Here is a 14,133-nt window from a genome sequence, read left to right as displayed (position 1 = left end):
TGCCATCACAGTGGCACCCTGATTCTCATTAGGGGAAGAAACATGAGATGCTTGACCCTTTCATGTTACTTGCTGAGAGGCTTATGTAGGGTGAGAGACGGGTTCAAAACAGGCCAGCTGTAGACAACTGTTTTGCCACTGACTTTGCAGACATTTCCCAAAGCCCTGTAGCACCCGATACCCGTACCGGCATAACTGCACACACACAGGGAGAGTGAGCCTTCTTTCATAACAGCTGCAGCTTCTTAACGGAATGGCCTTTCCACTGAACCTGTCATAGAGACTAGCCCAAAGCCCCTGTCAACAAGAATATTAAAAATTCAGGAAGAAGTTGAGTAAACAGGGCACTGTTACTTAAAGTGGTACTTGGTCAGGCCGCCCCGGCCAACAGAGATCCAGGGACTACTGAATGACCTCAAGTGTTCTGGACCAGAACGAATAAGGAGAAACTTCTGTGAGCAAGAAAAATAACCAGGTCAACCTCCTAGAGCCCTGGGTGTGAACAAAAGGCTAGGGTCAGAAGGGTACCCCAAGCAGTGTGTCAAGGCTCGGACCAACCTCGAGAGGAACATCCAGGGATGCACTGGGATTGTGTCACGGATGGAATGTGGGCTGCAGGCTGAGCACTGTGCTGAAGGCAAAGTGACAGAGTCCCTGCACACGGGTGTGAGAGAAGAGCGGGGTGCACGTTTAGGGGAGGGATCAGACACTCTCCAGGGGAGGACGGATGACAACTCTGAGCAGCTGTCTGCAAAGTTCAGGACTGCAGAGCCGTTCCAGTGACTTTAGGGAATTAAGATCTTTGGGGCAGGAGTTCCAGACAAAACTATGAATTTAGTCTAGCTTCCAGTTGCTTCCAGACAAAAACCTGGGCGTCATTCTTGGCATCTCTCTCTCTCTCTCCCTCTCTCGCCCCCACCCCACGTCCAGTCTATCAGGGAATCCTATTGGCCCTATTTTCAAAATATATCTCAATTCCGCCCAGTTCTCAACACCTCTGCTGCTATCACCCTGATCCAATCTATACCATCTCTCACCTCAATTACTGAAATAACTTCTCCAGGGTTCTTATTTCCACCTTTGCTCCCCTGCAATCCACACAGCAGCCAGAGGGATACAATGAAAATGTGAGTCAGATGGTGTCCCTTCTCTGCTGGAAACCCTCCAATGGCTCCCCATCTTACTCAGAGGAAAAGCCAAATCCTTCCACTGTCTTACAAGGTCCTGCACAGACTGGGCCCATGGTCCCTTGGTCCTCATCTCCTCCTGCTCTCAGCCTCACTCCCTCACTCCGGCCGTACTGGCATCCTCATCCTCCTTGAACTGACCATGTCCACTCCTGCCTCAGGGACTTCCTCAACTATACTTCCCTCGGCCTGGGAAGCTCCTTCCCAGGATATATTCATGACTCACCCCTCAGCTCATTCATTCTTTTCTCAAATATGAAATTCTCAGGAAGATCTACCCCATCCAAAATTACAAGTGCATCCCCTTTGAACTGCTCTACTATTTTCATATCATTTATCACTTTCTAATGTGATATATAAGCACTATATATAGAATGCATTTATTATACATTGTCCTTCCTCACACTAAAATGCAAAGTTCCATGAGAGCAAGGAGTTTTATGTAGTTTGTCAGTTGGTGGATTTTTTGAGGCTACTAGAATGTCTGGCTTACAGATGGCTCTCAATACAAATAGTTTAAATGAATAAGTAAAGTAATTTAGGGTTGAAGCCATCGAATGGCCCCTTCACCAGACTAGTAGCTCCTCTATGGCAGGAAAGGTACCATCCATCCATTCATACGTGTGATACATATTTATTGAGCACCTAACCTACACAAAGCACTTTGCTGGGGTCTAAAATATAATGGCGAAAAAAACATAGACGGTCCTACCTTCAAGGAGCTTACAACTTAGTGACTGGAGACAGATAACCCTGCAAATAAGGGTTATTCAACAATAACCCTGCAAATAAGGAGATAATTACAATTGACATAAGTGTACTATTAAAATAGTCCAGGAAAGACATTCTGTTTTGAGTTAGGTTGGTAGCAGAGGAAATGGAAAGAGCTGAACTGATTCGAGATTACTTAGAAGATGGAAAATACAGGCGTTGTCAATGGATCAGATGGGGTTGGAGAGAATTTTATGACAAAGGTGAGTCCTGAATTTCTGGTTTAAGAAACTGGGTGGATTGAAGTGCCCTTTGCATGGGTTAGTGTAGGAGGCTTGATAACGGACCCTCAAAAGATATCCATGTCCTCAACTCTGGAACCTGTGAATGCTACCTTATCTGGAAAAAGAGTATTTACAGATATGATTAATTTAAGGGTCTTGAGAATGAGAGATTATTCTGGATTAACTGGATGGGCCCTAAATACAATCTTCCTTATAAGAGGGAAGCAAAGGGAGATTTAAACACACACATACAAGAAGGCAATGTGAAAATGGAACAAAAAGAGACTTAAAGATGCTGCCCTTGAAAATTGGAGTGATGTGGCCACAAGCCAAGTCTGATAATTAATTTTCTGTGTCACCTTGACTGGGCCATGGGATGTCCAGACATTTGGTCGAACATCATTCTGGGTGTGTTTGTCAGGGTGTTTCCTGATGAGATTTTGTTTGACTCAGTAGACTGAGTAAAGCAGGTTGTCCTCCCTAATGTGGGTGGGCCTCATCCAATAAATTGGAGACCTGAATAGAACAAAAAGTCTGAGAAAGAGGAAACTTCTCCTGCCTAATTGCTTGAATCAAGACAGTCCTCTTCTCCTGCCCTCAGACCGGAATTTACAGCATGGACCCTCCTGAGTCTCTAGCTTGACGACTGCAGATCTTCTCACCCTCCATAGTTACACGAGCCAGTTCCTTATAATAAAACTATACATACATACACACAAACACACACACACTACTGGTTCTGTTTTTCTGGGAAACCCTCACTAATACACCAAGAAATGTTGGCAACCACCGGAAACTGGAAGAATCAAGGAACAGATTTATCCCTGAAGCCCCCAGAGAAAGTGTAGTCCTGCTGACATCCTGATTCAGCCCAGAGGAACTAATTTTAGATTTCTGGCCTCCAGACTGGGAGTATAAGTGTGTGCTGTTTTAAGCCAATCCATTTGTAGTAATTCATTACAGAAGTCACAGGAAACTAACGCAATGGGAAGCAGTGTAAGAGGATCATCTAAGGGTAGGGGGACATCAAGATTCAGTTTGGAATATGGGATCTGAGATGCCTGTCACACACCTAATGGAGAAGCAGGCCAAAAAGGGATTTGGATATGCAGGTAGGAGACTGGTGGAATGGTCTGAGCAATCATTATCAGTCCCACGGTCCCAGAGCCTGGAAACCATGAGAAGTAGAGTGAAAAGGAAAGATGGCCAAGCACCATGTCCTGAGGAACTCTCAACATTGAGAGGACAGGTAGAAAGGTAGCCTGAAAAAGAAACAGGAGATCATGGGGTCTTTGAGGCCAAGAGATATGAATGTTTTTGAATGACAAGAGTGATCAATTCTGGAACAGAACCCAGTCTGGAGTAGATTTAAGATTGAACGGTTGATGGGAAAGCAGAGAGAGCCTGTGCGGGCAACTTATTCTTGAATTTTGTTTGACTTGGAACGCACATAAAGAGAGTGGATAGTTGCTACGGACAATGGATCCAGGGAGGATTTTTCATTCTTATGTTCAGATAAAAGAGTTTCAGGCATTGTGTATGACTTGGAAATGACCCAATAGAATGGAAACAAATAGAAATTCAAGTGAGGGTGAGGTTACCTGCTGAAGCCTAAGAAGGGGAGCATACAGAGATCAGGTCTCAATCCTGGCTGTAGTTTAGGTGTCCCTGAAGACATTTTAAAAATTCCGATTCCCAGCCTGCACTCAAGACCAAAGACACCAGATTTTCTGAGTTGGGAGCCAGACATCAGTCACTGTTAAAGCTTCCCAGGTGATTCCAATGAGTGGTCCGTGGGATTCAGAGCACATCTGGAAGGAGTGGCATTGGGTCCAAGGAGAATCAGGTGCAGGTGCAAATAAGTTTGGAGGTTTGGTGGGTGTAAGTTAGAGACTTCCCAACTTCACCTTTATATTTCCAAAATTCAAGACAAGGTCAAGTGCTAAGCATGTGCTGAGTGTATAAATGAATAAGGAGAAGACTGAGAGCTGAAGAAAAAACGACATTGTTCATACTGAGAGTGGAAAGGGGAAGATGCCTCAACTGGAAAAATGTGGGAAGAGTGTGGAAAGGGCTGTGAATTTATAGCTATACCTTCCATCCATTCATTCAACTGGCATTCATCAGACAGACACCAAACCAGGCTGTGGGGATAAAACATAAGCAAGACATTGTCCCCAACCTCACAGCTTTCACAATTCAATGGAGGAGAGGGACATACAAGGAAACAGAACATTCAAGAGCTGTAATAGAATCAAGCACAAGGGATAGTGGGAACTTAGACCTTTGTAGGGACAGAAGTCACCTCCTCCCATAACAGTACTTGGCACATGCTCTTGAGACATATTCATTGTACTCCAAGCACCTTATCATCCTGAGGAAACAGAGGAGGAAATGACAGCTCAGCTCTTATTCTGCAGGTATGACTAAAGCAACCCTAAAACTGTAATGACATGTCAGCTGGTCAGTGCCACATGGGGTCTCTAAGCAGGAGAAAGCCTCAGCTGTCAGGCAGGGTGGTGGCAATGCTGAGGTCAACATGGGATGTTCTACATCAGGGGTCCCCAACCCCCGGGGACGAGGACCACTACCGGCCCTCAGCCTGTTAGGAACGGGGCCGCACAGCAGGAGGTGAGCGGTGGACGAGCGAGGGAAGCTTCATCTGCCGCTCCCCATGGCTCGCATTACCTCCTGAACCATCCCTCCTCCCCCACCATTCCCCCGCCCCCGTCCATGGAAAAGTTGTCTTCCACGAAACTGGTCCCTGGTCCCAAAAAGGATGGGGACCACTGCTCTACGTGGTAATCTTCCAGGTGACATTCAGAAAGTGGTCACTAGGTGGCAGGGTTAACATTTGCAAAAGAGCTGCCAGTAGCAGTCACTACTAGCCAGATACTCGCTGGAAACATTTTTTGTTTCCATCCCGAAGGGAAAGTGGAGCCAAGTCCTAGGGACATAGGATGATTGGGTAGAGTTTCTCGAATTTCACCCAGAGCTCCCTCCATATGCAATCCCTCGCTTCTAAAGCTGGACCCCTCTCTGCCTTAGGGACACGGGCCTCAGTACACACCCGGTCCTAAGAAGCAGTTGCAGAGTGGGGTTTGCAGTGGGGAGGAGGACAGGCTGCAAAGTTTTCTTCAAAACACTGAGGGAAACAAGTGGCTCTGATGGGTTTTTTCCCTTCTTCAGATTTCCCTGTCACCGTCTTTCTCCTGTTTTATCTGGTGCCAGGCTCCCTAGGTTCAAGCCCTACCTCAGCCACAGAGCCAAATGACCTTGAGCAATTTACTTAGCTTCCTTGTGTTTCTTTACCCAGAAATGACAGAGTGTAGTCATAAAGATTAAGTGAGTTAAAATCTCTAACTTACTTAGAACAGTACCTGACAATAAACAGTAAGTACTATGTACTAAATATTATTATTTTCTCAATGAAAAAAAAAAAGAACTTTTTTCTAAATTCCTTATGAAGATGGTAAATAGTTGGCACTCTAAGTTGTAATTTAAAAACATAAACAACTTCGAATCCCAATTTTTCAGATGAAAGTATAAAGAAAAAAGTGACAACACAACAAAAGGTACATCTATTCTGGAATGGTGAACCATGGTCAGGTTCTTCTCCTGGTAGAATTCTAGACTGGAAATGGGCCACCTCCTGCCAGGGAAGCATCTAACCCTCCAGGTATCCAGCTTCCCACTCCCTTCCCTACAGAAAAAACAAAGCCTGAGACCCCAGTGCCAGCAGGTGCTTTACAACCTGTCCTAGGTCTTGATTGTGGTGGTGGTTCTCTCATTCCCCATGTGAGCACAAAACTCTGGCATCACAGCCGGCAGCCTCTCCAGATACTCCAAAACTGCATTGCCCCACCAAGGCTATACATTTTTTTTTTCCTGAAAAAACAAACAACAAACAAACACAGCTTGGGATAGCTCAATTTCAACCTTGGTTATGACCTTATCAACTCATACAAAGCAAAGTTTTTTGTCATTTGTTTAGTTTCTAATTGGCTCTTGAATAGTGACTGTGCGTGTGTTTAAAAGCTACAAGTCAGCCTCATTTTTCACAGCAGATAGACATGTAGTTAAATTTTGAAAAATCTGGTCATAAAAACTGCACGAGATTTGGTTACAGGAATTCTACGATACAGTGTAGTCACAAACTGAGTTCTTTGATAAAATAAATGCTTGTATTTTATCAATCCTGCGATTAAAATTTTTTTTATAAATTTATTTATTTTATTTTTGGCTGCGTTGGGTCTTCGTTGCTGCGCGCAGGCTCCCCCCAAGTTGCGGCGAGCGGAGGCCGCTCTTCGCCACAGTGCGCGGGCCTCCCATTGCAGTGGCCTCTCCCGCTGCGGAGCATGGGCTCCAGGGGTGCAGGCTTCAGCAGCTGCAGCCCGCGGGCTCCAGAGCGCAGGCCCAGCAGTTGTGGCGCACGGGCCCAGCCGCTCCGCGGCATGTGGGATTCCCCCGGACCAGGACTTGAATCCGTGTCCCCCGCACTGGCAGGCGGACTCCCAACCACTGCGCCACCAGGGAAGCCCCTTAAATTTTTATGCTTGATTTGTTTAAAGCAAATTCAACTCTATTTAGAAAGTAGAAAGTTTTAGAATTTCTTCTTTCTTCTTTTTTTTTTGTTTGTTTATTAATAACAGACTACAACAGGAAGAGACTGTGTTCCAAAGAGGAAGACTATGCTAGAATTGAAGCTACAATCTTATAATTTTCCCATACTTAGCCACTGCTGATTGCCACTGTCTCTCCATGTAAAGACTTTTTCTTTTAACTTGATGTTAATTTATGGAGAGTCTTATCACAATATATGTTTATTCACAATACAATGGATTTTTCTCTCTCTTGTTGAAAATCCCAAGATGCCCCAGTGCTTGGCTTCCTGTTGTCTTCCCCCCAAAGACTCCACATATTTGCATCTCATATGAAAAAAAAAAAAAGGCCAAAACTGGATTGGTACCATCTCAGAGGTGAACTGCCTACTGGGTTGGTCAATGTCAGGGCTGTGGGCTATGACACACCCCAGGTGTTTAGGACTTCCCACTCCATGACTTACCTTCAACCAGGCACATCCCATCGACCAGGCTCAACTGACCACTGGGTCCCAGTCCCAGAAGTGAAGGTAGCTCAGAGCTAAGATCTCCAACCATCCCGGCTGCTGACCCGATAGGCACCTGGGCAACCCCACAAGGACTTGGAATAACTGGCACCCACAAAACAAAGTTCTAAGAGGAAAGAACAAATGCATGCTGCCTGGGCCCTCCAGAGACCAAGAAACACGATGATCCTACAGAAAACAAGTTTTGACAAGTAAGGGACAAAGGGCGGTGGGTAGGATGATGAACAGCCATTGCTAAAGGTGAGGTTCAAAAATAAAATATGAAAATCAGAAGGAAGAAATGTTATAGAGAGACACAATTGAAGCAAGAACCAAATGCTAACAAAACAGTGAGCCCTGACAAGAAAAAGATTTTCAGAAAGGAAATGCAATAGAAGTGAAATGGGAGATAGACAAGGAAAGAAACACAGCCTATAACAAAGCCAAGGAAAAGAAAGAAGAGGCCTTTTCCTGAGCACAGAGGCCAGGGAGGTTATAAGGTATGGACCAGCTCTCCAGCTATCTCCATCTGAAGATATATTCCTGCCACTGGGGTTGGTTTGGTTTGGTTTTTAAGTCAGAAACAATAGTAACTTGGTAAACACTTATAGACACAATTTTTTCATGATTATTAAATTAAAAACTCTCAAATGTCAATTGCTCCAGACTAGCAAATCTTCCCTCCAAACCCCCAAACCTTCAATATGTTCCAACTACGCAGGAGCTAAAAGAGAAGTATTAGGAGTAGGTTTTATTACTGCCATTTACGGGCATTGGGACTTCAGGAGTTTACCTGGGGCAAATAGCACCTCTGTCAGGGGGAGGTAGAGGGAGAAGAGTTTGGTTCCAGCTGTGCAAAATTCTGTGGCTTATTGGAGGGACCTTCTCTGCTTTAAAACAGACAGAAGCTGGTGTGTGAAATTCAAGCCATCTCTAGAAATGTGTTTATAAAACGTGTTCTGATGTTGCCACATTATAAAGGCCCTGTGTGCAGAATCTTAACCTTTTTCTTCTAATTCCTCAGCTCTTCCCCAAACCCCTTCGTCCTCCACCCAGGGATGGTTCAAGAACTCCTGTGACTTGAGACACCCTCCGTCACAGGAGGAAGCAGCAACACTAAGCGCAGATTGGGCATGCAAACCCAGTGAACCACCTTAATTATCTTCTTCGTATGCACAAATATTTCCTCTCATCCCTACTTAACAATCAGCAATCGTGATGGGCTCTAATTACAACGATAAATTGGGCCTCGGACAGCCACCTCCTGCTCCATCATTAAAGGGGATATTTACCGGGGCCTTTGCAGTCAATCCATCTCCTCAGTACTGGAATGACACCACGGCTCACAGTGGTCACCGGTTCCGAGCAGGGAAGCACTCAGTGGCCCCAGCAGCAGCTCATAGCCATGGATTCTGCACAATTAAGAAAACACATCTGCCTGAAATGAGGAGTGGACCAGGGGCCTGGGGACCAAGTCAGCATGTCCTTGGCATTTACTAAGTCCAGATGTCTTTATCTTCTGGGCAGGAAGTCAGAGTCTGTCCAGATGGCATCTTGATTGCTTTCGGCTCAGCTGATTAAATTTCTAAGGCTGACATCTCTTCCAAATACCCTCTCCATTCTATGAAAATGTGGTTGTCAAATAGTGCCAGGAAGAGTCATCTGAAGATGGCAGACTGAGAGGGCCCAATTGAGAACCTGAGTGCCTGGGACATAGAGCCAGGCAAATTTCCTGCCACATGTCTGGGACTTTGGGATTCTTTCTGCTACAAGCAAGGGAATTTCTGGAGAGGCAGTGCTGAGGGGCAAGATCGTGGCTGGATCAGAGATCCAGTTAGGAGTCCTGGCTCCTCCACTTTCTGACCTGTGACCTCGTGCATATTCCTAAGCCACTCTGGCCTCAGTTTACTCACCTATAAATCTGGGATAACAAAAGGAATCACTTCAACAAGCTGTTCTGAAGATTTATGAGGTCATGCACATCAAGTGCTTATAAGAGAACCAGGCACATGGTAAGGGTTCCCTGCATACATTTTATTAGTACATTTGGCCCTCTGTATCCACAGGTTCTGCATCGACAGATTCAACCAACCATGGATAGAAAATATTTGAGGAAAAAATTCTAGAAAGTTCCAAAAACCAAAACTTGAATTTGTCACAAACTAGCAGTTATTTACACAGTATTGTATTAGGTATTATAAGTAATTTAGAGATGATTTAAAGTATAGGGGAGGATGTGTGTAGATTCTTTGCGAACACTATGCCATTTTATGTGAGACTTGAGCATCTGTGGATGTTGGTATCCATTGGGGTCCTGGAATCAATACCCCACAGACACTTGGGATGACTGAAGTCTTGTTAATTTTTGTTCCTGGCTTTACTTTGCCTTCTGAAGAGGTGCTCCTTAAAAACACAAACCTGCATGAGGGCAAGGGACCAGCCTGGTCACTTGCACATGCTTTATACCAGAAATAATAAATAATTCTTTATAGTCCTTTATGGGTTACCTTTCTTTCACAAGCACTCTTGAGAGGTAAGCAAGGCAGACGGTATTTCTCTTTTACTGAAGTTGAGACTCTAAGAGGGTAATGACTTGTCCAAGGTCACATCGGTAGCTGTGTCTGAAGATAGAAACCCATAAAGGCTGTTGAACTCCTATCTGCTACAGATCCTACTCATACAAGGAAGTCAATGTTGCAAATGGAGCAGAGGAATGAACATGCTCCCCTCTGACCACCACCATCCCACCCTCAACAAACACTTCTGGTCATGCCAATGGGACACGCGGAGCATCACCAGGATGAAGAAAGGAGGCCATGGTGATATTTACAGAAATTGCTGCCTACCTCTGCTACTTTAGAAACTCCTTTCCTCCTATGCTTCACTCTAAAGGGCTGTGGGAACTTAATCTAATACTATGCTCACAGGAGGAAGCCTGACAAGAGACAGGATGTGGAAAATGTTTCAGAAGGCCTAAAAGTCAATGGCTTAATAATAATGTGAATAATCTCAGCTCTTAGGATGTTAGACTCACGTTAATCGTTTACATTCTTAAAGGAAAAAAGATGGCAGGGTTGGATTAGGTTATTTTAAAGCTTATTTTTAGCTTTAAAATTTTTGATGTTAATGGACCACTATTAGGACCCCTTTATTTCAGAGTGGAGAGTTTACCTGAGAATCCCAATTCCCAGTCCTGTGCCCCCATATCTCACTGCCTGTTAATATCATTAACTTAAAGCTTGAGAGAAAAGCCCTAAGAATGCTTTTAAAATTTCTGCATTTATAAAATACACCAGGTGAAAGAGAAGTTAGTAGATGGCACTTACCATATGGTTAATTAGAAGCTAAAGCTGGGGCTTCCCTGGTGGCGCAGTGGTTGAGAGTCCGCCTGCTGATGCAGGGGACACGGGTTCGTGACCCGGTCCGGAAAGACCCCACATGTCCCGGAGCGGCTGGGCCCGTGAGCCATGGCCGCTGAGCCTGCATGTCTGGAGCCTGTGCTCTGCAACGGGAGAGGCCACAGCAGTGAGAGGCCCACGTACCACAAAAAAAAAAAAAAAAAAGGGAAGTTAAAGCTGGACAAATATTCCATTTTTTAAAATAAATTTATTTTTGGCTATGTTGGGTCTTCGTTGCTGTGCACAGGCTTTCTCTAGTTGAGGCGAGCGGGGGCTACTCTTCGTTGCGGTGCACGGGCTTCTCATTGCGGTGGCTTCTCTTGTTGTGGAGCACGGGCTCTAGGCGCACGGGCTTCAGTAGTTGTGGCACTCGGGCTCAGCAGTTGTGGCTCACGAGCTCTAGAGCGCAGGCTCAGTAGTTGTGGTGCGCGGGCTTCGTTGCTCCACGGCATGTGGGATCTTCCCAGACCAGGGCTCAAACCAGTGTCTCCTGCATTGGCAGGCAGATTCTTAACCACTGTGCCACCGGGGAAGCCCCAAATATTCTATTATGTTATGCATATTTCCAGAACCATTTATGTGTAACTGGATGACCACGGAATAGTGAAACCTAGCTTTGGGGAAATGTCCCAAATCAGAGAGATTTTAAATTGTTATAACATGGGCCCCAGGGAATGGATATTTCCAGTATCGATCATCTCGGGAAGAGGGTAAATCCTGGGGCAGGAAATGCAAGGAAGAACCCCCCCGTTTCCCTGGGTACAAAGCCAAGAAGGCTTGGACTCTGAGATGTGAAAAGGGCCGTAGTATTTTGTGATGGAGAGGAGCTGGTGATGCCATGGGAAGACACTCTATCTGCTTTGATGGTGGTGGTGGCAGCAGTGCCATCAATTACAGGGCAGAGAAAGAGCCGGTTCTGGAGCAGCAGGATAAAGGCTGGCATCTTGAAGCCGTCAACACAACTCAGTTTGAACTCAAGCATGACATGAGAAGAACCATGTCCCCTCTCCAGGTGGCAGAGGCCCGTTAGCATCGCTTGCTCTGTCTAGCCTGGGGACCTCACAAGAGCCATCAGCTGCAAGGCAGCAGTTACACAGCACGGCAAGCAGGCTTGAGGGCTCTGTTTACGTGTGCCCACAAGGTAGCACACCCTCAGATAGAAGTGGGGACAACTTCTGGCCTTTATGGCTCTGAACCTTGTGTCATAATAATTTGGTAAAATAAATAAACAAATATGGAGAAATATAACGATAAAGAGTAAAACTGACCGTAAAATGCATTTGAATATTCAAGTTAAAGTAGCATTTTAGATGCAAGTAGATTTAATCGTCTGGAGTCAGTGGGGAAAGCAGGCATGACCCAAAAAGCAGAACAAAAACTAAATGTACAAGAAGAAAAAAAAAAAGGACAGTTTAATACCAACTGGTGCCCATAAGCTACAACAGATATTAAACATCTAGTTCTTTGCTAAAGTTGGATCACAAAAGCATATTTTGGTTTGCACATCCTTGGAAGAAAACAAACTAGCCGTTGGGTCATTGCTAAGAAAAGGCATAAAGAGCCAGACAAGGTATCCAAGGACCTCACATCGCTCCCCAGGCTATAATCGCCTTGAAACACAGGAAAGTGAGTTCACAGGTCTCCCAGACATGAAATTGGGGGTTCTATGGAGTCACCCATGGGTGACAGCTGACACTAGGGATGAACTGCATGGAAACCTGGTGCAAAACAAGACAGAATACAGCAACAACAAAGAATGGTTTGGGGTTTGTATGTAAATATGTAATATAAGGGTACTTGAACTTTATGAAAACTTCTGGGGTCCACAGATCTGTTGTTTCCCCACTGACATGGGTACCAGTCTGTAGAAATAAATGAGTTACCGGTGCCTTTTCTCATCTTCTCCTTTCCCTCTCTGTATCTCTGCAAGACCTAGTCCTTGTAACAGGTAACAGCAGTCCATCCCTAAATGGCACTGTGAATGAATTAAGATTGCAGCAGTCATGATATGATGCCCATAGCTCCAGCCAAACCTCTCTATTTTTTATATCAGTGGAAGGGGTAAGACCACCTCCATTAGTAAAGAAAGAGCGATTGTCAACAAAGAGCCAATGTAACTCTATTTTATTGGCTCAAGCCAATGACTGTTAGATAAGTAAAATGGAAATCATTGTTTTGAAATAGAATAATGGGATTTTTAATTTTTTTTAATTTTTTTGGCGGTACACGGGCCTCTCACTGTTGTGGCCTCTCCTGTTGCAGAGCACAGGCTCCGGACGCGCAGGCTCAGCGGCCATGGCTCACGGGCCCAGCCGCTCCGCGGCATGTGGGATCTTCCCGGACCGGGGCACGAACCTGTGTCCCCTGCATCAGCAGGCGGACTCTCAACCACTGCGCCACCAGGGAAGCCCCGATAATGGGATTTTTAGATGAAGTGCCTTATAAATAGTTCAACTCCATCATTTTGCAGATGAGGGAATTTCGCAGCCACACACAACTAGTCAATGGCAAAGCTAGGAACAGAATTCAACTCAGTCAGTGCCTTTCTTGGGAGATTTGGAAAATATTCAGATAAAGAGACTGTTTGGGACTATAATGCATGAACTTGTGACACAGCTTAAGGAACTAGAGATTTTTAACCTAGAAAGGGGATAGTTCAGGTACATAATAACCATTTTCAAATACCTTAAGGACTGTCAAGTAGTAAAAGGTCTTGAACTTGTCCTGCTAGCCTGAGGAAACAAGGACAATTGTGGGGAAGTTAGAGAAAGACTTTAGCAGTTCACCATAATATAAAACCTTTTAAACGGTCAAAATTTGCCAAAATAATTCATTGGGAGATAGTAAGCTTTCTGTCACCTGAGGCAGTTCAGGAAAGACCGGAAGATAATGTAGTGTGTATGTTTTGTCCATGGAAATGGGTGGGGTAAGAGGTGTGGAGGAGAAAATTCAGGCATGAAAATCATTTGGATGGGGTGACCTTTAAGAGTATGTGATTCTTTACAACCTGGAATCACATAAGGGTTTCATTCTTGCCTCCAAACTCAACAACTTATCTTCCCATCTGTTTGCAATAGTTTAAATTTTAATCTATTTCATATTTCAGGGTATTATGTCCTGAATATTTGATTTGAATGCTGTGGCAGAAGGTCACTCATATTCATTTATTTTCTTTTAGTCTTATGCACTTGCAGTGAGTCTTTTGAATCCATTATGCAAATATATGCAAATCATATGCAGATAGTGTATCCTCAGAAAAATGACAAAATCTTACGGCCTTAACTGAGCCATCAAACCTGTGTTTAAGAGGGAAAGTAATAGGCCTTTTGAATGTCTCTGGGGCAGGAGACAATTTCCTGAGAGTGATATTTACATGACGTTGGAATTGGTTACTCAGAGGAGTCTTTGCCTCACATTCTTCACATTTATGTAGGACTTTGAGGTTA

General features: G+C 44.7%; 1 long non-coding RNA gene across 1 annotated transcript in view; it reads right to left on the bottom strand.

Moving 5' to 3' along the window:
* The window catches only part of LOC114892345, a 91,837-nt gene that overhangs the window by 62,503 nt on the left and 15,201 nt on the right, over positions 1-14,133 (bottom strand). Inside the window, exons 4-5 of the long non-coding RNA XR_003792704.1 lie at positions 8,582-8,701; positions 5,937-6,070 (exon numbers count right to left, since the gene is read on the bottom strand). This is a non-coding gene — a long non-coding RNA (uncharacterized LOC114892345). The remainder of the gene's footprint in view (positions 1-5,936; positions 6,071-8,581; positions 8,702-14,133) is intronic.

Source organism: Monodon monoceros, unplaced genomic scaffold (assembly GCF_005190385.1).
Source record: "Monodon monoceros isolate NGI ecotype Baffin Bay Population unplaced genomic scaffold, NGI_Narwhal_1 Super_Scaffold_12, whole genome shotgun sequence".
Lineage (NCBI taxonomy): Eukaryota > Metazoa > Chordata > Mammalia > Artiodactyla > Monodontidae > Monodon > Monodon monoceros.
Note: the sequence above shows the minus strand (reverse complement) of the source record. Positions and strands in the feature narration are given on the sequence as shown.